Raw genomic sequence first — 27,716 nt, 5'->3', positions numbered from 1 at the left:
TTGCCGTTATCATCACCGCCCTTGATACCTTTGGCGACGGCGAGCGATTATGTCTGGTACGAGCTTTGCCCTGGTGCCACCTTCCCATCATGGTCAAGCACGGCATCAGCACTGCCATCGACAGCATCTTGCCGCAGGGATTTAAAGGACTTGCATCCGCTTTCCGCCTTCAGTGGGCATGGGAGAGCAGCGACGATGTTGCTGCTCAAAATCCCCTTCTGCTTTCATATGCAGTTCATCGCCTTATTCTTTGGATGGCTATCCGCGCCTGCGCAAGCGGTTGGACCAGCTGCTCCTGCATCGACGCCGTTGCCGTTATCATCACCGCCCTTGATACCTTTGGCGACGGCGAGCGATTATGTCTGGTACGAGCTTTGCCCTGGTGCCACCTTCCCATCATGGTCAAGCACGGTATCAGCACTGCTATCGACAGCATCTTGCCGCAGGGATTTAAAGGACTTGCACCCGCTTTCCGCCTTCAGTGGGCACGGGAGAGCAGCGACGATATTGTTGCTCAAAATACCCTTCTGCTTTCATATGCAGGTTGGTGCAGCCCCGTCTCTTTCTTGTAAACATTCAAGCAACAGATGTCTCTTGCACTTCCCGTGCCCAAGTGTTGTTTGCGATACCTTGTACGACTGTATATTTGTCGTTAAACTCCTGATGCTAAGCGGTGACGTAGAACAAAACCCCGGTCCGCCTCAGCCTGACCCTAGCAAATTGCACAAGGAACTGCTTGATGCCATTACTGCATTGTCAACAAAATTTGACAAGCGTCACGCGGAAGTAATGGAATCCTTGGCCGAGTTAAAGGAAAACCAAGAAGCACTTACGCAAAAAGTCGCAGATCTTACAGAAAGATTGGTAACTTTAGAATCTACTGTTGAATCTATTGAAAATACGTCAGCGCCAGCTGAAATTAACCGCCTTGTTCATGAAACTGTTAGAACTGAAGGTGCCGCACTCAACTCAAGGCTTGACGAGTTGGAAAATCGGTCTCGAAGGGATAATTTATTATTTTATGGCATATCTGACAGTGCTAAAGAGACGTGGGCACAGTCCGAAGACTGTATTAAAGATCTGCTGTCGCATCATCTAAGCTTGAATGTTACCGACAATATGATCAACAGAGCGCACAGGTTGGGTTCCTTTGAGCCACTAAAGACACGTCCAGTTATCATCAAGTTTTCGTCTTTTAAAACTAAAGAGTTAGTTCTTTCTCAGAAAGCTAAGCTGAAAACAGCTGGCATCTCTGTGGGCGAAGACTTCTGTAGATCAACACGCTTGTCACGCAAAGAACTAATTGAATACGGAAAATCTAGCGGCCAACCCTTTTCACTACGCTTTAACAAACTTATCAACAAAAAGCGCTACATCTACTGCGCATCCACTGATAACGTTTGTGAAGTTGACTCCCCTCGTGAGCCACACCTACCTGGTAATCGCAACGCGGCTTTAAGCAATACTGGTAATTCGTCAGCATTTTGATCACTGTTAATGAAGAGTTTCCTTCCTCAAGTGTTCCAGTCGTATCAGCTTTAGAAGTGGTGTGCGTGCGTATTACCATTGACAATAGGGACTGTATTTTTTGCGCATGCTACAGACCCCCAACTGCACCCCGTTCTTTCTGTGATGAACTTCACATCTTCCCGCCACGCAAATGATGTGTCTCTTCTTTTTAGCAATGCACGCAGTGTGTTCAACAAGCGAGCGGCACTCTCAGCTCATATTGATTCATGTTCTGCTGACATTGTTATTCTATCCGAAACTTGGCTTTCTGCAAAAGTTCAAAGCAGTGAAATCTTTGACTGTGAAAAGAAATATGCTATTTATCGATATGACCGCGATGTTCGTGTCGGTGGGGGTGTTTTGATCGCTGTTAATGAAGAGTTTCCTTCCTCAAGTGTTCCAGTCGTATCAGCTTTAGAAGTGGTGTGCGTGCGTATTACCATTGACAATAGGGACTGTATTTTTTGCGCATGCTACAGACCCCCAACTGCACCCCGCTCTTTCTGTGATGAGCTTCATGACGTCTTGAATAACATAGTTATGCGATACCCCACATTGCCTTTTTTTCTATTGGGAGATTTCAACTTTCCAAACATCACATGGATCAATGGTTCCGCCACTATCACAAAACATTCTTCGGGATGCGCACAGTTTCTTGGTGTTTGTTCCGATTTCAACCTCGCACAACTTGTTGATAAACCCACTCGTACTACTGCAGTTTCCGCTAATATCTTTGACCTCATTTTTACTACTACTCCTGACTTGGTTTCCAAACTTACTTATATCCCTGGTTTAAGTGACCACTTGCTTATTCATTTTACTTTGCGTGCCCATGTTTCTACTAAAAAGAGCTACAAGGTTGTTCACGATTACAAGCACGCAGATACTGCTTCTATCACGGCAGAAATGGAATCATTCACAGCTGCTTACATCCCCGGTTCCGACGAACGCTCAGTTGAGGATAACTGGCAACTTTTCAAAATTAAACTATTATCTTTAATTGACAGCTATGTACCTCAAAGAAGAATACCCTCAAACACTCGATCGCCATGGTTCAACAACTCTCTTAAACGCCTGCGCAACAAAAAGAAACGGCTATTCCATCGGGCCAAGCAAACAAATCTCCCCGCGCATTGGTCAATGTACCGTCAAGTGGAAACTGAGTACATCCAAATGACTAGCAATGCTAAAACTACCTTCTTGAATGTTACACTGCCCTCGTTAAAAAAAAACGAGTCCACGTAAGTTTTGGAGTGCTGTTAATGGCACTAAAACAAACATTGTACATTTAACTTACTCTGATGGCTCCAGTATTCCACCTAATCAATGTTGCAGCGTTTTGAATGAGGCGTTTGTCTCTTTCCTCAGTACTAATATCATCGCCATTCTACCGAGTGCACCAAGTTCGAACTTTCCTGTAATGGATCCCATAGTAATTGACTGGGTTGGTATTAACCGGCTAATCGATAATCTGCAGATTTTGTCTTCCAGTGGGCCGGATAGTATTAATTCAAAAATATTAAAATGCACTGAAGTGTTTTCATCTGTTATTCTTTCTAAAATCTTTGCTCAGTCATTGCAGTATTCTTCGATCCCGCGTGACTGGAAGAAAGGTAAGGTGGTTCCAGTCCCAAAGTCAGGCAATGCGCATGTTCCCGAGAACTACCGTCCGATTTCATTGACAAGCATCCTATGCAAACTTTTGGAACACGTCATTTACTCTCACCTTATTGAATTTTTAGAGACCAATTTATTCTTTCATTCCTGTCAACATGGCTTCAGAAAAATGTACTCGTGCGAAAACCAATTAGTTTGCTTTACTAATGATCTTTTTGCTGCATCTGACAATAACTTTGATGTTGACTGCATTTTCTAAGGCCTTTGATACCGTAACGCACGATCTACTAAACCTTAAACTCGACCAGCTTAACATCTATCCTTTAGTATTAGCTTGGATTAAAGACTTTCTTTCCAATCGAACCCAGTACGTAACTGCCAATAACGCTTCCTCTGCTTTTTTATCGGTTACATCAGGGGTCCCGCAGGGATCTGTCCTCAGGCCTCTGCTCTTTCTAATTTATATTAACGACCTCCCTGACTGCATCAAATCGTCTTCAATTAACCTATTTGCTGATGACTGCGTAATCATAATATTAGTGATCCCGCTGATTCCACTAAACTGCAAGAAGACCTTAACAATTTATCCATATGGTGCAATACATGGAACATGAAACTAAACGTAAATAAATGTAAATATATGCGCATATCACGCCACACTAACAATACTGATACACGCATGTATTTTTTCAATAGCGCTCCTCTCTGTCAAGTTAATTTTTATATGTATCTCGGCCTTTATATCACTCACGATCTATCATGGCACAAGCATGTTGAATATATAACTTCTAAAACTAATCGCACGCTAGGCTATCTGCGCAGGAACTTCTACGCCGTTCCTGCATCTTTAAAACTGACGCTCTACAAAACACTTGTTCGATCAAAATTAGAATATGCCTCGGCCATCTGGGATCTCCCTCAAGTATCACTAACCCTCTCCCTCGAAGCCACTCAGAACTGCGCGTCCCGCTTTATTCCATCTAATCACTCTCGTCATGCTAGCGTTAGACTCATGAAGCAAACCCTTAACCTACTGGATCTTTCAGTACGTCGTGCATACAGTCGCCTCTACCTTTTCCACAAGATTTACCACAACCCGGTATTAAGATAAACATTTAACTCCTCCTTCTTACGTTTCATCCTGCAGCGATCACATTCATAAAGTTTTCGTGCCATCTTCTCGTACGAATGCGTACTATTACTCTTTTTTACCTCGCCCCTGCAATGACTGGAACCACCTTCCCGCATCGGTCGCCACTATTACAGATGCATCGAGGTTCAAGACTGCTGTTTTCCATGCCATCTAACAATTATTTTATTCATTGTTCTGCATCCTTTTTCTCTGTATGTACCACTCCTTTTTGTAGCGCCTACGGGCCTTGAAAGTATGTAAAATAAATAAATAAATAAATAAACTGCCCCCCCCCCCCCCCCCGTGCTTGGTTTGGCCTAGTCTACTGTGCTATATGTCATCTTACCAGTGCTTTTAAAGTGTAGACAGTTGGGCTTGTTGATTATTCATGACTGTGTACAGCGCGAAGTAGACAGGACAGGAGTAGACACACACAGCACTGCCTCTCAACAATGTGTATCTTTGTTGAGAGTCGGCACTGTGTGTCTACTCCTATCCACCCTGTATAGTAATTTGCACTGTACCCACAGCCAGTGATTTTAAAAGCATTTTGGTAAATATAATGTCACCATTATAATATGAAAGCAATCTTGTCGGCCCGTAGTCCTAAATTGGTGATCTTAAGGCCGAGTTGAATAATTTGTTACAACGCCTCAGAATTTGAAATCGTCCATCAATGGGAACAGTACGCATTAGAAGGCAATTCCCGAGTCCCAACAGCTAGGAATGGTGTAACGTACAGCCTAGTGAGCAGAGGGAGCATCCTTTATTTGCTTGTGTGGAGATAATGTAACAGCAGAGCTGTTGTTGAAGTATAGGTAGTCTGCTTTTTTTATGTAACGGCAGAGCTCTCATCCAAGCATAGGTACTCTGCTTTTTTACGTAACGGCACAGCTCTCATCAAAGTATTAAGTACTCTGCTTTTTCATGTAACAACAGAGCTCTCATCAAAGTATAGGTACTCTGCTTTTTTTATGTAACGGCACAGCTCTCATCCAAGCTTAGGTACTCTGCTTTTCTATGTAACAGCAGAGCTCAGATCAAAGTATAATTACTCTGCTTTTTTTACGTAATGGCAGAGCTCTCATCCAAGCATAGGTACTCTGCCTATTTATGTAACGGCAGAGCTCGCATCAAAGTATAGGTACTCTGCTTTTTTGTGTCACGAAAGAGTTCTCATCAAAGTAGAGGCACTGCGCTTTTTTATGGAACGACAGAGCCGTCATCAAAGTATCGGTACTGCACTTTTTTATGTAACGGCAGAGCTCTCGTCAAAGTACAGGTATTCTGCTTTTGAAATGGTTGGGCTCCGGTCACACTGGAACATAAAAATCCAAAGCACAGAGAAGATAGCATTCCACCGCCGTTGCTGCTCTTCGGCGCCCTACTAGTGTTCCTTGTGCTGATACACGCATCAATATGTCACTCCCACAGATGTGCCACAGCCAAGTGGTGATGTCAAAATATACTTTCCTGATGCTTGAACTTCAGCTTGAATAAATCTTTATTCACCCACTCTTCGCTGTACACAAGCTTCATATTCACATGGTATGAGTGCCCTCTATATTACAATGTCAGCCATATGTCATAAACATGCCAACTTAGTCAACATCCAGCTTATGTTTTGAAGCCAAGATTGACAACTGTTTATGCCATGGGAAGCATAAAAATTTGAGTTCAATGTCTAGCACCACTCGTGGAGGTTTTCCATAAGAAGTATAGCAACTCGAGCGTGTTAATGTGCCAACACATCCGTGGTACACCCTAGGACAAGTAGCCACGGTTACCGTGGATGAAGATTCCCACAGTTGTACCGGGTGCTTTTCAGCAAACTGTCAATAGTACCAACATTCTGCAGGAACCTGAGAGAATACTTTGACCAACTAAGCCAGCGCGTGCATATGCATAGTTCACTATGGTGTTACAGGCAGCAAGTTCACTTGGGGCATTGACTCTCGGCGTGGGGAGAAATGCAGGCTAAGCTAGCGCACTGCACTGGCCCGTTTTTACGTTGGGCTGCCTGCCCGAGCCTGACCAAAAGCTTTATGGCGAGACCCGGGCCCGGCCCGGGCCCAGAAATAATCTGTTACCCGCCCAACCCGGCCCGCCACCCTTTAGGCCCGAGCCCGGCTCGAAACCGGCCCGAACCCGGCCCGATACCGAAAAAGACATGTTTTTCAGAGTCGAGACGTGCGAGGATAACTCGCTACACGTTACATGCACACCACCAGAAAGTTCACGCCCGGCCCGGACCTGTGTCAAAAAACCCGAGCCCGGCCCGGCCCTGAGTCAAAAAGCACATGTCGTGCCTGAGCCAAGCCCGAGCCCGTGAAAAAACTGCCCTACCCAGCCTGGCTTGGGCTTTTGGGTAAGTCCGAGCCCGTGCAGTGCTCTCGGCTAAGCACACTGGACACAATTACGTCAAGGCAGCCGGCTGTTGAAAGCTACAAATGAACTGCACCGGTGGCTACCCACAGATGCAAACAGAGAGTTTTAGATTAGGGCACGCAGCAGACTTGCATTGTGAAGGCATACACAAGCCACTTGGATCCCACCAAACCGAAGAAGACCACTTCGGTTTGGTGGGACTTGCAAACGACTTGCATCCCCTAAGCTAAAACTTTCTTAAGTTGAACCAAAAACAAATGAAGTGAGTTGACTCTCTACAGTGGAGCGAAATATCAATGAAAAATGACGTCATTCTCTTAATTCCGTCTGATGTGACTGACATACTATACAAAATTAGCTAGTTGTTAAACTAGCTCCCCAACATGAAAAACCCTGGTTTGTTCCATTCTCATTTATACAGTGTCTGTCCCCACGTTGTGTCCTGTGACTGCTGCCTTCACTTTATGAGTTGCATAAACGCAATGTCCGGCAGAAGCATTTTAAACACATTGCACTTATGTGATCAGCATGCAATATGCACTGCAGGTAGGCATAGTCATCAGCAAAAAGTATAAGGGTCAAGATGGCAAGTGACATGGCTGTCAAAACACCGAGTTCTGATTGTTCTACATCACAGGCAAACAAACGTATACACAAGATATTGTAGCTCCAGGGCACGATTGTGGAGAAAGAAAACAAATGTTTCGTTAACTGCTTTACCACCTAAACAATTGGTACATGCAACCAGAAACATGAAGGCCAGCCTGTCAGTCAGGGCGTCAATATTGATGCAGCTGAAACTGTTGGCTGTAATTCAGGCCTGTTTGACATTATTATACAGCATCATCCTGGTAAAAACTTATTGCCGCTAACATAGTACTAACCAGGGGCACCCAAGAGCAGCACCGACAAGTGCGACATCTTATGAAGCTATTTTCAGCAAAAGCGCGAAACGAAATGTACAATAGAGTACTGCTTGGCAACCGCCTAACCTATATCTGTTTACCTCTAACTACCTCTCACAAAAGGTGCTCGTGCAAAACAACATCCTTCCAGTTGAACCACAGCCGTCCTCATGTACATTACCGTATATTTATCCCAATACATTTTATTGTGACGGTGACATGTGGAGGGCCATGGTAAAATGCAAAAAGATGTACATTCCTCTAGCGAGCTATTCTACTCCGGGAAAGAGAATCGTCCAGGAAATGCATACTGCGGAAAAAATTTATGTTGCACAAACGTGTTTCACGTAACGCAATTTCACACTTGCGATCTAGCAGGTCCGGAAAATCTGCCTTTGGGCTTGTTGTGCACATGATGTTTCAGTATTTAGAAGTGCTGAACCACCCTGCGATTCTGTTTGTGAGGGTTGAAAGGGGTATCAATGATGATGCGGCTGGTTGCATACATCACAGTGGCCAGCTTGTTTTCACATTAATAGAACAGACATAATGATTTTTTATGAAAGCAACTTCTATGCTTGGTTTTACTCTGTTTTCACTGAGGCGGACAGGATAAACCTCATGTTGCGAAAGAGGCCAGAATGCAGCACCTCCTTTTGTGCTGTGAGACATACGAGCCTCAAGCAAAGCTGCGAGCCTCGCTGAATAAGTTGACGTTGCCAATAATAGATTCTGCTAGGTTCTTGCAAATACAATAATTACAGTCAGCATGACCACTGCATATGAAATAGGCATTAGGAGTGAACAAGAATCGAATGGCAGACACACCACAATGTGCATTCCGTTTCTTTTGTCCATGTCTGCTATGATAGTGCGCCAATAGGCCCAAAGCAATGTGCGTAGCTCTGTTGATGAAAGCAGCTGTTGTAGTTACATGGCCTGATGGCTAAAGGCTGGCTTGTTTTCACGTAAGCATCAAGGCCGTTAAGCAAACACATAATGGCCCTGACACATCACTGAGCAAGATTTTACGCCTTTTGTAAGTGTACTATTGTCACACAGAATGTGATCTATTGTTTCTGTGAGCACTTAATTGTTTGCATGCCAACAGTTGCACTATCTTCACCTTGCATGCCTACATTCGCGTGCAATTGCAATAGAACATGCGCTGAACATTTATAAAGCACATTCCCTGCAAGTTGCATGCTGCAGTGGCATAAGTTGTTGGAAGAAAGCACACCCCAGAGGGTGCAAAAATGTTTGACGACTGCACGATGTACTTTTTTTATTGCATTACTGGGCATTTTATAAGCTATATCGCAGGGGCACATTAACCTCAATCACCACATTAAAAATCGGTTTTCCTTTCTCTGAGAACCGCAAAATGGGCAGAAGAACAGTCAACTATACTAACTTTTCATATCTGCTTCCCTATCATCTGTTTTTGGTGGCAACTATTGTCAGGCAACTTGTCCTGACAAATTGTTACTGTAAACTTATACAATGAGGGCTGCCTTATGCCTGGGAGCAGCCATAATCTCTGCTTCACAAGTATACAGGAACTACCTGTGCCTGCCTGCATGTCCATGAAATGTGTTCTGACGTCACACTGTAAATAATGGAAAGGTCTGTACAAAACGCACTGACGGAAAGTTTGTTGTGATAGTGAACACTAAGGGCGCACGCATTCACACTGGCAACCGACAAAGGTCCACGACTGGCGACCGAGGAACTACTCACGGCGACCGACGTTCACACCAGTGATTGTGACCTGCCCCTCACCACATCGCAATGTCTCATGACTGCTATGATTGTTGGCACTCATGTCTGCTCGCACAACCCTGGCCATGTAAAATAACCATCTGCGTATTCTGACATCCTGCTCCTGTGCTGCCAATTGGTTCAACAGCTTTGTGACTCCAGTCGCGGAGCTGAAGAATCAGTCAGTGAGCAAAACTTTACATAATCGGTCAAATTTCCACCAATGCAACCATTTGCAGCCATTGCTTCACGAACAACTTGGTCACGTGACCTCTGTCGGTCACCGGTGTTAAATGCACCCCAAGGAACTGCCTCAGAACAGGTGAGAGTGAACGCCAGTCTACCGAGAACAGAGCCTGGCTCAGGGAGCGGGGTGTGCCACACGTATGTGTGCCCTCAGCTCTTCGGGCAGGCTGAACAGTCTGGGACAGAGCATGCAACGCTGCACCGATGGCCGCTGCGGTGCCACCAACGGCAGGGTGGTGGCGCCGTGTTGCGCGTGCAAGTGTGCCGTGAGCGCACCTCGCTGGGTGAAGCTGTGCGGGCACAGGGGACACCGATAGGGCCGCTCGCCCGTGTGTGTCCGCAAGTGGCTCTTGAGGTTGCACTTGTGAGCAAACGTGCGCGTGCACAAGCGGCACTGGAAAGGCCGCTCGCCCGTGTGGGTGCGCTGATGCACAATGAGGCTGCACTTGTACACCGTCGAGAAGGAGCACTGGCTGCACCGGAACTGACGGCGTGCTGCTGCTGCTCCCATCTCTGGAACGTCCAATGCCGACAGGGTAGGAGAGCCTGCGCATGCAGGACACACTATGGCTCCAGCGCGCCAAACAGTAAGCTGCAGCATTGTAGGTCGAGAAAGACACTTAATGGCTGCGCTTTTTTAAGTTACGCTGTGTAGAACAGCGCAGACGCACACTACTGAACACAATGCCATGCTTTTAGGCAAATATTTTTTAGCTTGTGAACAAACCTATGCTCAACTGTTGCACTTATATCCATGGCACAATTCAATCATTTGTGTAAGTATTACGGGCACGGTGTAAACACATGCCATTGCACAGTGTTGTGTGCTCTTGCTTGCCACAGGTATTTATTTATATTTGAAGTATACTCTTCTCTAAGCCCCATCATGCACATTTCCCACAATGCCACTAAAACATTATTTCTTTTACGGGATTAATTCCTGAAACAGTTTTGATGATGTGGCCAACTGCATAAAGGAGCAGTTATGAGAAGCTAGGTCAAATAGTACTACAGCTATACACACTTCCAAGCAAGATTATATGCTCTCTCTAATGAGGCAGCGTCAACTTCTTCCTTGCTGCTCAATAGCGTGACAATGTACTCAGGTCTGCAGTTCAACCCCTCTCACAGCAGTTTCAAGACATTGTGCGAATGGCAATGATGCCTGCACTGCCATAATGCCGGAAATCTGTCAGGCTCACATCTCAGGTTTTAGGTGAGGCCAGGCACATGACAGTACAAGGCCAGCTGCTTACAGAAGAGCTTACAACATGAAACATAGTTTGAAATGCCAGTACCTTTTCGCCTATGACATACTTTGCAATTTAAATGGTTATAGCCATCCTTATGATTAAAGTTCATTGTCTCTAGAAAGACCACATTAAGCATAATCACTTTCAAAATATTCTTGCAGTGGCAGTGCCCTAAAGCTGCGAGTTTTAAATTAAGCTTCAGTTGAAACTTCATTTTCAATTGGGTGTGATTTAGGGACTGATACGCCCACGCGCCAATTCACCACAGCACAGATATTGCCTAGTGACTCATATACCTTTCAACTTATTTTCGATTTCCTAACAGGCACATTTTTTTTCTAATCAGCTGTGGTAGATCAAAAAGTGCATAATGAATAGCACAATGCAATTAACAAATGAAGACGTCCCACTAATGACACGTAAACTACCAATTCTTTATAAAAAAATTATCAGTAAAAGTACAATAAAGTACGTATTCCATACTATGTACTGCATTTTTTAGTTCAAAACATTACAGTGCAACTTTTCAGCAACTTGATACATTTGCCATCATAAATCTTCTTTAACAGTTACCATTAAACTTATGTGGTGGTAAAAGATAGGGGGTGAAGTATCACACAATGGGGAAATTCGCCTTCCCCACCATATGAAATCAGACACAGTCATGGAAGTGTGCGAGGTATCAAAATGCTGTATTACATCACTAGGCATGTTATAAATAGAGCAGTGTTACAAGATGTTATTTGCAGTTCTTCCACAGTTTCTAACCATAAGAAATATTCATCACAACGCGCAGCAACATGTTAAATAATTTACCAGATCACCATAACCACTTGTTGTCTAACACAGTTGTCATATATAGCTAGTGCACCTAAATACATAGCAAAAAGAACACACAAAAAAATGAGTACATGAAAGCACATCTGAGGTGCTCTAAGGCACCTTTACTCGATGCAGTTCCCAAGGTTTGCATCACTCAGTGTGTAAGCACAAACTATTTATGAAGACTCCTAACACACATGTTTAACACACAACTAAGTGATACATGAACATGCAAGAACTACGAAAGGCAAGCTAATGTCTGTTTTCAAAGATGTTCACTATTCTCCAGTCTTAGGTTTAACAAGCAAAGCTTACAATTTCAGTGTAATTACAAAAGCCCATTACTTTACCGACACAGTCATGCCACGAAATTACGAGAAGTAGTGGCATAATATGACGTCAAGGAGAGATTGAGAGAGATTTTTAGACCTCAAAACAAAACCCAGGAAATCACTGATAAGACAGCACTTGCAGAATGCATACTGACTTTAACACAATAGTGGAAGTGTGCAGTACAGAACTTCAGTTATCAAGCCTTGTACGTCTTGTAAAATGAAAAGTGCCTGAATAAATTACTCGTTGCGATTTAAACAAAGTTAAATGCTGAAAGCACCAGAATCGTAGTCGGCTAAGCACAGTATATTAATCGTAGCACTGCGAATGGCAGCAACTCTGTGCTACATCTTAGCAGCAGCTGAATCTGCAGCTTGTGTGACAGCCATTGACAAAAACATCAAGTTGGGCACGCTGCAAGTGGCAGCATGTGCAAAAACTCTGCAGATGCCAATTACCACTTTTTGCTGAAGCACTTGCAGCAACCAAGTGCATAAACTTGGTGCCAACTTCATGGCATCACAGTAGGCATTGCAAATCCACAAACACTAGGAGTGAAGTATTGGTTCTCACACTGATATGGGTAATAAATAGGCCTAGATGAACATGAAGCTTGCAATGTGTTCTGTATTGTGAGTTTTATCTTTCGTAATTTTGGTTGTCACTGAGTTACATGAACATTTTGTTTATTCGCTTGTTCATTGATGTTATTCTTCTACGTCCTTGTAGTAGCAGTCTGCCCCACTTTTAAAAAAAGGTGCATCTTGATAAACGCAGCAAAGTGACAAAAAATATGCACTCTTCAATGTTCATCTCTCTATAGTGTTCCTACGGGTATCATATGAAATCATTTTGTCGTGCACACAATTAGACACATCACTAACATGGCAACTAAATTCAAAACACCATACACTGTGACATAGTTAGTGCGTATTCGATGTCCCAGTTCACAAAGGAGGTCAGAACAACCAAATCAGCTTTAAGGGCCCCGTAATAACATGCACTAACACTACAACACAAACACATTGTTAACACTCATTACTTATTTGGGATACTTATAGAGATAATATATAACATAATATAAATGCAAGGAACAAAATTAAATAGTGGCTAACGCCATCGTGTGCAATACCATAGAAATACCATGGTAAAACAACAACATATATACGTTAAAGTATTAGCATCAGCAATGATAAACACCAAATACTGCTAAGCAAACAAACACCAAAAACAGCTAAGCAAACAAACAGTAAGACATGGAGTAAACAGAAAGCCAATAAAAAAGTACACAAAAATATGTGTGACAGGATAACATGACACTCCAAATTAACATGATGGGGTGTGTAATCTGAAACATGGGAGCACATAATTTTGCGTATAAGGAATGATACAAGTGCATTAAAAATGCGTTTGTTGGGGGCAACCTTCACATTTGCTATTAAACAACTGACACAACACTAAAACCAGTGACAACAAAGAAAAAGATGCCAGCAGTAGGTTCAGTGCAGTGGTAAATGGGTAAAAAGTTAAAGGCCAATGACAGCGCAGTGATACAGCTCGTTAACAGTCGAGCATGTTTTTCATTCATAAATGGTATTCACAATCTGCCACAAAGTTTTCAAAACTCTGCAATGAAGAAGTTAAAATGTTTAGTCTGAAAAAAATAAATAATACAATGTATTTATGAGTGAGTATTTAAACATCCTTACAATGCAGGAATGTTTTGCATAGTTTCCAAACGTGTTCAGGTTAAAAAAAAGTCGAACATAGAGTGTCAGTTTTTTTTAGTAACGAGTGCTACATTGCCAAATATGAAGACGAAAATTAGAGCAAAGAGCTAATGAGGTTTGTCAAAGAGGCAGTGTAAAGGCAATGATGCAAGTTACCTCAAGGCCAAGGAGATAAATAGTGTTAAATAGAGAGAAGCAGTTTTCCAGCACTCTCCCCCCACCCCTCTTTTCTTCGAGTGCTGCATTACACCACAATGCAATGTTCCACAATGTAACTACTTTTGACGTAGTATTTATCCCCTTTTGATTATATCTAATGCACATAAAATTTAAAGAAGTATTACGCTACAATAACGTATATCTACCTCATGTCTTATTTCATGTATTCGAAATAATTAAAAATTATTGGCAGCATCAGATTTTGGGTTTGCTGGTTAAACATGTTCTCACATGATTCCGATCTGAACAGCTCAAAACGGGATGAGGGCAGAGGGTTAACTAAATTCTTTTTGTCTTTGACCTGTTTGGCGCTGTTCAAATCAGAGTAAGCATCGCGACTGTTCTTCACATTTGAACAAAAGCAACAGAAAATCAAGAGGAGGAAGGCATCGTACTGTTTTTTGTTGTCATTATATACATGCCTGTTTCAGCTTGCAATGAGAAGTGCAGCTGGCAGAGAAAAATACGGTCAGTTAACAGCAAAGCAGAAACACTCATTTTGAACGAGAAATCATTCTAGTCTATCACAGCCTGGAATGATGTGCAAATGCTGCCTGTCTGCAGTGTACTTCTTTCAGCTATGGATTCACAATTACAGCTGCTAAGAAAACAGCAGCCTGTGTTCCTGTCCACAGCAGTTTGGAATTATGACTAAGATTTGCAGCTTAGCAATCTGAAGGCAATATTGTCAAACAAAGAGATGGCAAGTGTAATGGTCCCCGAGATTGCCCGTTCGAGCGATGCATCCTGCTGCGACCGAGTTCGTCACAGAGCCTGAAAACTGCAGATTTTGTTGCCACTTGCTAATTTTATTTTATTGTTATGAATCACAAATCTCACAGTTTTGATTTGGTAATTCCAGATGCATAAGCCACGTTTGCTGAAAACCCATTCCCACTGAAGCTCTCTTATGACATCCCTGTTGATAACCTTAACGGAAATGCTGTTTGTGTGTCGGTCACTGTACTCTTTATCTTTCATGTGTCACATCACAAACTTAATTCTTTAATAGCGACCTCTTATTTTCCACTTTACGTGCTATCCTATATCTGAATTACCTAATCTAGTCACACCATCTACTGCACTGTATAAAACCACCTTCAAAGCATGCCATAAAGCTATGAATGCGAATACAGAGACCAATCAAAAGTACCAGGACTTTGCACTAGGCGGTGTGAGCAGCGCATAGCTAAAACAAAAATATTGGCGCTTCAGCACGACACCATAGAACATATAAGTCGAGCTCCATTAACAGAGAGTACTAACCTTTATTTTAAAAGTTTTAGAAACTCTATCACATGCTACTTGCCTGTAAACAGATGATACTCACAAAGTATGAAGGTCAGCAATGGTTACAAGATATCTTAACTTGATGTTAAATGTGGCCTCTAAATGCCTGATCTGGTGCCATAAGCATTAGTGTTAATGTTAGCGGGAGTAAAATTTTGATGCCGTGTTCCATCAAGGCTAGGTATGATGATGTTGATGATGATGACCCTAATCATTCGAAGGAAATTTACAGAAGAATCAAAATTGAAAAGAAAAGTGTACAATCATTGCAAGTGTACAATCCTATAGGGCAGAAACTTGGAGGTTAACAAAGAAGCTCGAGAACAAGTTAAGGACTGCACAAAGAGCGATGGAACGAAAGATGTTAGGCCTAAGGTTAAGAGACGGGAAGAGAGCAATGTGGATCATATAGCAAACGGGGATAGCCGATATTATGGCTGACATTAGGAGAAAAAAAATGGAGCTGGGCAGGCCATGTAATGCGTAGGATGGATAACCGGTGGACCATTAAAGTTACAGCATGGATGCCAAGGGAAGGGAAGCGCAGTCGAGGACAGCCGAAAACTAGGTGGGGTGATGAAGTTAGGAAATTTGCATGGAAATTGGAATTAGCTAGCGCAAGACAAGGCCTTCATCCTGCAGTGCACATAAAAATAGGCTGATGGTGATGGGTGCGCAGTGCTATAGAAAGGAAAGGCATGCAAGATACAATGATGACGATGTCGCTCGTGAAAAAATTAACAAGAGTGCTGCATGGATTTCTTCTGGCTGCGCTCACACGTAGTAGTTGCGGTGGTTGCAGGAAAGGAGGAAGCCACTGTATGATGACGTCATGAGACAATAGGCTCTTGGGTACCAAAGAGAAAAGTGGCTTATAAAACAAGTACTGCATTACAATAAACTATTCACAGGGCTTGACATTTCTCTCAACACACAAAAAAAGAAACATTCTGAATGTGTCACCTCGGTACTTCTTTAATTTGAGGCCTTTAAAGCTAAGCAAATTCTCACATTACATCTAACGAAAGAAAGCTCAGAAAAGTAAGTGCGAAATTCCACGGCACAAGTGCATACCATCTTCATGTGCCTGTTTTCAGGCCATGATAGTACTGCACAAGTGTGTCGGTTTGGGCGAGTTGGTACATTTTGGCTTCCTACAAGTAGAGCTTGAGAAACTAAGACAGAAAGAGCATCACTTTTTGTCCTCGTTGGTTTGGTAGTTCACTTCGGGTCATCGTGAATGATGGCCAACCCTTGCAGAACATTTCAATGCCTGGAATGAAATATCCAAAAATTTGAATTTTCAGGAGAAACGTTGTTTAGCATTAAAAAAGTTTAAGCTTGAGTCACCAGAAATGTTTTGTCCTGGAACATATCTTTGTTGTGCATTTGTGATGCATGATGTATATATAAAACATACCGTACACTGTTGTACATTTGTCTTTCTTAAAACGTTCCTTAGTTTGCTCAGTGAAATTGAGTAATGTGCATTTTGCATTTTCACACACTATTCTGTCTCAAATTTGCACGGAATCGATTTAGTGATCTGCAAAGGTCTGTCATGTATATGCTCATGCTTTAGTGGACCCCGGACTAGCCGATAAGGCTATGAGTACAGCCACTGGTGTGTATTACTTGCTGCGTTCTATATACTCATAAATCAAGTCAAATTCAATCTCGTCACTGCTGCACTTGAACAAGCTTGATACCCACCGTGGCAAAGGTGTCTCCGTAGCTATCATTTTAGTGCAAGCACCAGGTTGTGTAAATGCACACATTTATTAGTTGTCCTGTAACTGGGACCAGTTGGTTTTCAATTGGAACCAGTTGGTCCCAGTCAATGCCAATTGTAAGCAGGTGGATTCCAGTTGAATATTTTCGCCTGGGCTACAGTGCCATGCTCTCAGTTGGGAAACAGCAGTGCCTGTCTCATAAAGACACAAGCATACCTGCAATGATGAAGTTATTATGTCACCAGCCGAGTTGTCATTAGCAATCTATAGAGTCGTGAAAATAAAATTAAATTATAGGTTTTTGCGTGCCAAAACCACAATTTGTTATGAGGCATGCCGTAGTGGGGACTTTGGATTATTTCTTAACACCTGGGGTTCTTAACGTGCACCTAAATCTAACTATAGGAGTGTTATTGCATGACCCTGGCTATGCCTGGGTTAATTCGTGAAGGTGGAATATCTGTGAACTAGTTGTGCCATCTTCTCAGAAGTTGTTTTAAACAAATATTTTATGTTAGGTTGTTTTTCTACGACAGAGGGCACGACAAAGCTTACCAATACCCTGTCGGTGTCTGCTTACATCTCGTTTACTGACACGGTGGACTGGCGCAAGAAGCCTGAGCATTTTTTCAATGATTCAAGAACTTTGAAAGATGCAGAAATCCAAGAACTTATGAACTCTGATTCAGAGGACCTTGATGTTGATTATGAAGTGTCTGATGTTGATTATGAAGTGACAGCGATGCGTAGAGGCCATGTTGCCTGAGGAACACTAATTATCCTAATTAAAATAATTAGCAGAACCCCCATACCCTTTCTTTAAATTTTTAGATTTCAAAATTTGGGGAGTGTCCAGCAACATATCGCCAATAAATAGCATCGCAATTTAAATCCTGCTGATGTGTTTATTCTTTAACTTAGGAAAGATACCCAGCACCCAACGGGTTATTTGCATGAATAGCAATTCTCATTAAGTAGACAGCCAACAGAAACACGATGCATCACTTCACAGCTTCCTGGTTTATTTTTAGTGCATCTACCAAGTTCTGGAAAAATAGAGAAAGCTGGCCCATAAAAAATGCACAAATGAAGTGGCAGCAGTAAGACATTCAAGCGAGTGAAATTAAATTAACTGTGGAAGGACGGATACAATAATACGCTTCTGATGAACAGCTTTTCCATTAGCCTCGACTTTTTCTGGTCGAGAGGCCTGCATACTGTACAATGCCCAAAAGTGCAATCTAATAAATCAGCCACACAAATCCAAAGGCTAATAAGCCAGCCAGAAATACAGAGAAACTTGCATTGTTTCCTTAACTTTGAAAAATATCGGGCACTTACCACTGCTTTGTTCTTGCTAAAATTTCGCATAAACGTCATATTCTATGGTTCATATCTTTCAATACAGCTGACTTCAGTTAATTCTATTTTTCGTTTAATTCAATCCTCAACAAAGGTCACATGCACATCCACGCGTTTCTATGAGCCCAAATTTTTGTTGTTTCGATCCTAAAATTTACTTTCGTTGGATGATTTGAACTTGATGAGTCAGCAAGCATGCACCTGACCCCTACGGTGACCCCAATAGCCACCCCCATCAGTGGTAGCGTCTGTCTCGGAGGAGCTTATGGGACAGTGAATGTATGGAACCCACATCATTTCCTGTCAAAAATGCCTATTTCCGGCCTGCCCTAGGAAGATTTTAATGCAATAAATGCAGCTCACAAAGTCTCATTATGGTATTTACCAGATGCTAACACTCGCCTCTTTTTTCCAATAAAATTGGGCCAAAAATAGCCTGCTACGAAACCAAGACTGCCTTCACGGTGTTTGTATGCTTTACCGGCTAACACGAATGAATGCGGCGAAGTTGATTTCAGAAAACAGGGCGCCACCGTGCAGCACATACTATACCCTTGCCAATTTTTCTTGCTAAAACATCGGGTGTGTTAGGTTAGTTTTTTTACTTTAGACACATAGAGTATACAGAGAAACTTGCATTGTTTCCTTAACTTTGAAAAATATCGGGCACTTACCACTGCTTTGTTCTTGCTAAAATTTCGCATAAACGTCATATTCTGTGGTTCATATCTTTCAATACAGCTGACTTCAGTTAATTCTATTAACTGAAGTCAGATTTTGGGGCGTGTTAGAATCTGGCAAATACTGCCGAATGAATGAGCAGTGTGTTTTGATGGGTTTGTTTCTGCGTCTTGTTTAATTCGACCCGCCAGATCACTTAATCAATTTCGTCGGTCACGTCAGGGTTGAATTAAGGGAAGTCAACTGTACAACAACTGGCCATGTTACCTGCCGGGTTTGAAAAAAAAAAAAAAAAGCAAACGTGCCTTCATACGTGCCTCTTGTACTGAATGATGTTCAGAACATGGTGGCTATGATGCTGTGATGAGAACATGTCCAGCATCTGCAGCATGGCTTTTGAAATTGGTTTCCATTAATCACTAAGAGTTTCATTGTGGACATCCAACGGATGCTGACAAAGGAAACCTCAGATTTAATTTAGCTTTTTTTGGCGAACTAGGCAAGTCACAGTGCCAACATTTAAATCACTCTATAAAATTTTTTACCTTTTGGAGTGTATCATGCCCCTAAACAATAATCGCGATCCGTTTTCCTTGCATTTTCTTTCTTGAAAATTCCGCGCTCGCTACTTCCTGTCAAGAATGTCACAGTGATAATGCACATGCCATTCGTAATCTGGAAGTACCGGGCACGCAGTGTTATGCAAAGGAAGGGCATGCAAGATACATAATGATTATTGTTTGGGGCCAAGATACACCCCAAAAGGTGAAATCTTTTTTTTTAGAGTGTTGAATGATGGGGTATTGCTGCAAAGTTTGAGAAAGAACAAAGCCATTGTAAGCGACATATTAATAAGTTAAGGGAATAATGCTGGTTACTGTATTAAAGGGCAGTGAATGATATGACCAATACATCGACATGGAAAAAATTAAAATGATCAGAGATGGGAAACTGCACAACAACCTGATCCATGAAAAGGAAGGTTAGTGTAAGGATGTATGCTCAGCCTGTGTGCCCTGTCAAAAATGCATCAAGAGAGAGAAAGCACCTAAATGATGAGAATGCATACCCAGTTGTTCTGGTACTTCCTGATAAGTGATATTCGAAAGACTATGATCCCTCTACAAGAAGCCGTGTCAACAATCCATCCAGCACAGGCCGTACATGTATGTTGTTACACCGTTTCATTCACCGGGAACAAGTAGCTAAACCTTAGCCATTTTTAAACATATTGCCAGGTTTCACAGCTGTTATCACAAAAAAATGGTAAGTCTCTCAGGAAACAAGTTTTAACAGTTTTCAACTGCTTCTAAGTTGGGACAAAGCATCATCGAGGACCAAAGCAATGTTGAGTTTACCAGCTTGAAATCAACGCAAAAGAAACACTGTGATTCACTAAAATGTTGACAGCATTGGCTTCACTTGTGGATTGTGTGAACTTTGAGGCTGGATTTCACAACAAACTCTGATAACCTGAGGAAAAAATAAAATAGATAAATAAAAATGAAGCACTTGAGATTCTAGCATTTTCATAGCCTCAAAGATTATGCTTTGTATTAAATGTTCCAAAGGCTCTCAAGGAATGCTACAAGCCCACTATCACACAATGTCAAGTATGTGGTTAAGCCTCCCCAAAAATGTGGCTGCCAAGGGCCCTCACTGCACTTGACCACAAAGCAATGTGAAGCTAATGCTGACAAGAAGTATGCCTAAGCTAATTTCTTTCATCGAGCATATGCACTTTCGGGTTCATTAGTGTAGTGTCAAAGTAGCGGCCCTGAAAACAACTGTTCCGTAATATAATCTAATTTAAGCAGAGAAAAAGTGCTTAGCATAGGGGCTCACGAATGCATCGTTCACAGGCACTTCTTTAGGTAGTGGTCGGCGACGAGGCTGGCTGCGGCGACACGTGCGCAGTGGTGACAGGCACGGATGCCACGACCGACGCCACAATGGCCTCCGGCGTCGCCGCTCCCCATGGGGAACAGGAGCGCAGATGTCGCCAAAGCTCGTGTCGCGTGAGGAAGCCGCCCGAGCAGTAGCCGCACTTGAAGGCCAGCTGCATTTCGTGCTCCTGTTGCAGGTGCTCGGTGAGGAGCTCGCGTCGGCTGAATCCCAGCTGGCAGAACTGGCACCGGTAGGGACAGGCGCCCGTATGGAGCCGCTGGTGGGCCTTCATGTTGCACTTCTGGGCGAACGTCTTGAGGCAGAACTCGCACTCAAACGGCCGCTCGCCCGTGTGCGTGCGGTGGTGGCGCTGCAGCGTCTGCTTGTAAATGGTCGAGTAATTGCAAAAGCTGCAATGAAAGCGGCGCACATTCTGCTGAACTGCCGCTACGGCTCCTCGGCTTGATCGGCTGCCACCCCGAAACACACCTGTAAGCAAACGAGAGAGAGGTACGGGCGTTGGTGGCAAAGTTCAAAGGCGCCGCGAAGGACCCGAGCGACAGATCCACCATTATGGCAATCATCAAATTAACATTATCAGCAGTTACTTCTGTCCTGTTTCAGCCAACTCCATCCCCTATCTGTAACTTGCCTAATCTTATCACATCAGCTAATCTTTTGCCACCAGCATTTCCATTCCCTCAGCACCCATTAGTAGTAAAACGCAGGTTATCTGCTCTACGGGTCGCATGACCTGCCCTACTCCAGCTGTACCTCTTAATCTCAACCAGAATATCAGGAACACGAGTTCACTCTCTAATCCTTACTGTCTTCCTAAAGCACTTGAAATCCTAATACTGATGCGAGAACATTGATAGGGCAGTCAAAAAATGAGTTGAGCTAAAAAACAACTTTTTTTATATGTCTCAAATCTGTGAAAGTCACATTTGCTACTGCACCAGGTAAAATTAATATATTAAACAAAATAGTAAATATTCCAGGGATGACGTCGAGAAATTCAATTGTGGTCTAAGCAATGAAATTTATCGTAACATTTGGATGAGTTCAGTGCTTTCGTAATTGCTCTAGAAATTCATAACAGCATTCTTGTGTGCTATACTTCCCCTCTGCAGCTGACTATAGGATGTGCTGATAATGATAACGTTTCGCCTGACACTCTACGTTTGACTTTGTAGTAGTTGTGAATAAAGGCACTATGTTCAAAGTTTACTACATCATAATATGCAATGATATAGCTCGTGACTTAAGTATAAATGTGGCAGAAACAACATAGTACAGTTCATGTGACATCAAGAAGAAAAAGCTCACTGCAAAACAATACAAGCAACCACTATGACCTGGACATACATTATAAAATGCGAAAATTGTCACGCAGATATTAAAGAAGTCAAAAACCACAGACAAAATGGATGAGTGAATTTCAAAAATGTATGGCAACAAACTTGAATAAAAGAAAGTGCCAAGCAATTGGAGCAATACAAGGAGGTAGACCTGTACAGTACAAGCACAGATAGCAGAAAAACTCCAGCCATGAGGAACACACACGACAACCATCAACAGACAAAAGCACATGTACACGCAACAATGAGTATCACTACGGTTGGAGAAGAGAAGAGTGATAACTGGGGAAAAACATTGGCATTTAAAGTTTAACTCCCCAGTCAAATCCAGAAGATTCTACTCCAAACAAGAAAAGTCAATGATAATGAAAATATGAAGCAAAAACAAGACCCGCCAAGGACACTGTGCTCTTTGCACAAGAAAAGCTGAGAAACACAGTTGGCAGAAAAAGTGAACTACTTGCTTGTCTGGTGCTCACATTTACAAACACGCTCATTGTTGACAACTTCACTTCTCTGCAGGGCCACTTTATTTTTCATGGTAAAGAAAGGTCAAAGGACACACTGTGGTTCATTGCGAAATTTCTTACTCTATGTGAGAGACACTACCGACGGTGTTGGAAAATGACTAAGAGAAAGACAACATATGCTGCACTTTTACAAAGGGTGCCCCACAAGAACATGATGTAAATTATTGGATAAAAGCACACTTCAGATTGTGCAAAACCTTCAAAGGACTGTGCATGTACATTTTAGGATCTTGCTCTCTCCAATGATCAACTTAAAGGTAACATTAACCTCAACTAGGTCAACGAAGATCTATTATCCTTATGCCAGCATTTCCTGGTTCACATGGAGCTACAGAAGAGGACACAGTTCAACAAAGAACATTCTGATACGGTAAAAAGATATTTTATTGGACAACAATAACGCAACAAAATCCCTTAACGCAATTTAATACCCCAGTCACACCTGAAGGTTAGGCTCGAATGATGTCGGTTGAATGAATGCCATTTGACCTATTTCGATGCTACACACAAAAAATCAATGTCATTCGATAGCGGCAGCAACGAAGATTAGTTTAAAAAATCTGGCAAGTAAAGTGTAACAAATTGGGTGTAAAGTGTTTGAAAAGGTAGTTAAAAAACTTTAACAAAGTAAAACGTTTTAATAATTTGTATAAAACCTCAATTTCAGAATGTCTGCAAATTTATCTCCCAATAAATAAAATGGTAAAGTCATTCGGCCATTGGCTGTGCCTTTTTTTCGCATTTATGTCTCTACAATAACAAGCACCAATTAAGCACGGTTACATTTCGTCTACATTGTGTATCAACAAGCCACTATCTTCGCGCTTTACTCTTTTTTTACGCTTCGCTTGCTATGCAGTATAACTTCGAAACGAAATTAAACATAAGCATGCATGCTCATCTCATGCAGATGCTGCAAAAGCGACTTATAAAATGTGTTATAAATGTGCCATAGATTTAGAGAACTGATGCCAAAGAATGCACCCGTGTTAAAATAACCAATACCATAAAAAGAGCAGTACAAGTTGGTACTCTGAGAACACCGTAGCAGAGAAATGTCGTGTTAAATCAGCTGTTCTCTGACGCGCACTGAAATACAGTCAAACCTCGTTATAACGAAGTCGTATCTCTCACAAAAATAGCTTCGTTATATCCGATATTCGTTATAAGCATACATTCGGTATGCACTGATATCGGTGAAAAGACTTTTATATTTACTCTGTTATATCTGACAATTCGTTATATGTGTGTTCGTTATATTGAGCTTTGACTGTATATGCTTCCAGGCATTTTCCGTTTTGCCTTTATAAAAGTGGAGCCATCGCAGTTGAGAATGGCAACCGCTAGCTTTCCCAGCAGGAGATCATCATTTACCAGTCGAGCCGGTGCACCAAAACAGGATGCAGAAGGTGTTCGATCAAGGAATGCACTGTTCAACAGGAAAATAAAAGTGTGCCACATCTATGAATGCTTTCGACAATGCGGTTATCCTGGCGTTCGTCCTACAAACAATCTCTAGCACAACAGCACAGACCCCCTGTTTTTTATTATTTCACAAGCATGTGGTGCATATTCATGAAATAAATGAACATCAGTATTTACAGACGCCTCAGTGCATACAATATGGCTGACTCTAGCGAAGTGGTGGTGCCCAGATGCTAAGATAGAGAACTAACTTTTGTGATAGCCTGTAGTACAGCGTTTTACCTTCAACATAAAAGATAGCTTAAAGACAGCGGTTCACACGAAGGTGGAGGCTTGAAGTGATTAACAAGGAATGTCGCTGGAGCCAACATTTCAACAAAAGGACTTGTCTTCATCAAGAGAAGCAACTGCTTTCCTTAGCAGCGTTTTATTGCGTTAGAATTAAGAGTGTGAAAGTGGAAAAAATGGTGTGTTTGAAGCGCTTGGAAGTCGGTCACGTGAGAGAAGTGCGTGTGTGGTAGAATTGAGGGTCGTCTGCTCCGGACCACCGTCAGTTGCACTTCACTCCTCAAAGCGGCGGGACGCATTTTTTTTTTTTTTTTTTTTTTTGTAATGCGGTGAATGCAATTTACATCACGGATCCAAGACCTCAAAAAAACGTAACGCCAATGCATTTCTCTTGCATTTACCACTAAATTACCACTGAATATTTTATGTACCTACATGTAGCTCGCTCTCCCTCCCACCCTCAATGGAATAAGACTAAGCCAATGCATGTTGTGGGGTAACTGAAGTCAAAGTACTAAAGAAAAGTGGGGGGGGAGGAGAAAAGAAAATGAGAAGGGGCGGAGGAGAGGGGGTGTTTAGTTGTTATGGAGATGCACAGGTAAGAGAACTGCTGCTGGTTTAGAAGGTGGGCTGACAAGAACGGAAACAGTTCCAAGCAAGCAAACAAGCAGGAGCTGACAACACCGTGTGCCCATCTTGCAGGAACACAGAAAGTAAAAAGATATGCTGCTCAAAGATGTGAAAAGAAAAAAAGAAGAAAACGAACACTGGTAGAACAAACATTTACATAGGCAAAAATTGACAACTTTTGCTATGTACAGTCCTCAAATTACAAACACTCGTCGTGTTCTACTTTATCTCTGGGGTCCACATTCACTTTGAATGACATTAAATGGCCCTTTGTAGTAGTCAATGGAACACCATTTGATGGTAATTAGCAAGAAAAATAAGAGGAACATGGAGGATTGATTTTTTATCAATCGCAACCATGCCAAGCGGCAGAGAATGAAGCAACTCAAAGCACAGGGCAAGTTAATTGTTGCGTTTAATTTCAAAGGAGAAATAAATCGGGTAAAGGGACCATGTGGATTCGGTCTCTGCCAGTCGCAAATTACTTTTATTGCGATAGCAATTATATGGACACTTCAACTGGATTTCTACCGTCGGCGCCGCCGTCGCCGTGAGGTTCCGTATAGATTCCAAGGGCAATAAAATCGTCGCCGCGTGCCGCATGCACGAGCGAAAGCGCGCGCTATCACGGAGAGCGAACGCACGGCGGAAGGCAAACGCGACCGTCGCACGAAAGGCCGTGGGGGTATGGGAGGGAGGGAGGCGGGGCGACGCTGTGCTGCTTCACCAAATTCTTATCTTGCATCTGGGCGCAACAGGAACTGGCCACTCAATCTCCCACGCGAAAGCAAGAAAGCAGGAAGGCAGCGCGGGAGGGAGGGGGGAGGGGGGGGCAGCTTCTCCTCTGCCAAAAACTTCTCCTCTGCACAGCTCTTCTGCACTTTGCCCGGCGGTGGCGCTCGCCCGCACCATCTCTTATCTCAACACGGCTCTGACCTTTGTATGCGCTGTGCATTCGCTGCTCAGTTTCCGTTGAAGTGATAGACCGCGCGAACCTTCGCCCGCTGCGGCGGCTCCGCTTGCTGCCAGCGTTTTGACAGTCGTTGTCTGTGGTCATTCAGTGTGATCTATTCATGTTTGCTTGTGTGCGCTGACATCACGATTGTTAATTCAGTTAGTAAGCGAATGTGTCCAAGTTTATGCAGCCGATAAAACTACTATCCCTACTCCGAATAGCTCTCTACTAATTTGCTATCGCAATCGATGCTTCGCCTTTCGGGTGAAACTGCGACATTTTTTTCGTCCACTTTCATTTCCCATTACCCGATTTATTTCTCCTTTGAAATTAAATATAACAATTAACTTCGCCTGTGCTTTCTGTCGCTTCCTTCTCTGCCACTTGGCATGGTTGTGATTTGATGGTAATATTAACTGAACATATAATGACATTGAACCGTCCAGTGTGACAGGGGTATATAACTTGGTTTACAACCTGTGCTCCGCGAAAGGGAGAAGCAGGTGACACTAAGCACGTGCCACTGTCTCTTCAACTATGCTAAAAAATGTTTCCTTTCATGTTGTAAGTGATGCTGCCTGCAGACAAGTCCAAACAACACACAATTTTTATCATCATGCAGTTACGTAGGTTTCATTTAAGACACCGAAGTGGGAGTGGGAATATATGTGGTGGGCCATGGTGGTACACTAGGCCTATGCTATGCAAGCTACAGTCGCACAGCTGCCAAGAACTCCAACGAAACGTGCTGCAATGGCATCAATGTTGTACGGAGGCGTACTGTGCCACGGTGTCGGCAGGAAGAGTGGTTGAATACATTGACAGCTCGCATCTACACCCCTATCCCCTGCTTCGAGGGGAAAACAATGAACAAAAAATACTTCCCGAAGAATTGCCATTACACGAGCCTCTGCAACGAGAGTTACATAGGTGCTGCCGTAAGCCGTGTAACAATGCTGTCAGTGTGCGTCTGAGCACTCGCTCTAATCGGTAGCGAGGATAGAGGAGCTGCTTTTTGTGGCTGCTAGCAACAGTCCGTGGCATGTGTTCCGACATCGCCGCACAAAGGACAAAAATGTCTGTGTGAAACACACAAGTGCAGACTTTGCCACAATAGCACACACTAAGGTTTCTGTCACTATACCTCGAAACACACGAGAGGGAACGCATCCATTGCTCTACCAAGAACGCAGCTCCTCAGAGAAGCAGCATGGGCCACACGCATCTGTGCCCCGAAGTCATCAGGCAGGCCGAGCCGAGCAGCGACAACCACTACGGCTGCACGGGTGTCAACGGCAGGGTGGCAGGGCCATGATGCATGTGCAAGTGTGCGGTAAATGTGGCTCACTGTGTGAAGCTATGCCAGCACAGGAAACATCACTAGGGCCGCTTTTCTATTGTGCATCTGCAGATGGTTCTTGAGGTACAGTTTATGCGCTTGGGCGCAGGCGACACTGGGGAGGCCGCTCGCATGCGTAGGCGCACTGGTGTACAATCAGGCTGCACTTGTACACCATTGAGTAGGTGTCACACCGGAACTGATGGCTTGCTGCTGCTCTTGTCGCCAGAATGTCCAATGCTGACAAGGGCCTGCACATCCAGGACACACCATGGCTTCAGCGCACCTCCCCAGTACGTGCTGGGTACTGGCCATAACGG

General features: G+C 43.1%; 1 long non-coding RNA gene across 1 annotated transcript; it reads right to left on the bottom strand.

Moving 5' to 3' along the window:
* Positions 1-5,744: 5,744 nt before the first annotated feature.
* Positions 5,745-27,311, bottom strand: LOC125940718 (uncharacterized). Its single transcript, XR_007463918.1, has 2 exons — positions 27,202-27,311; positions 5,745-21,357 (listed from the first exon to the last, which is right to left on the bottom strand). It is a non-coding gene; the product is annotated as an uncharacterized LOC125940718 (long non-coding RNA).
* Between the last annotated feature and the right edge of the window lie 405 nt (positions 27,312-27,716).

This window comes from Dermacentor silvarum, chromosome 10 (genome assembly GCF_013339745.2).
Source record: "Dermacentor silvarum isolate Dsil-2018 chromosome 10, BIME_Dsil_1.4, whole genome shotgun sequence".
Classification (NCBI taxonomy): Eukaryota; Metazoa; Arthropoda; class Arachnida; order Ixodida; family Ixodidae; genus Dermacentor; species Dermacentor silvarum.
The sequence above is the reverse complement of the archived record's forward strand: the minus strand, read 5'-3'. Positions and strand labels throughout refer to the sequence as shown.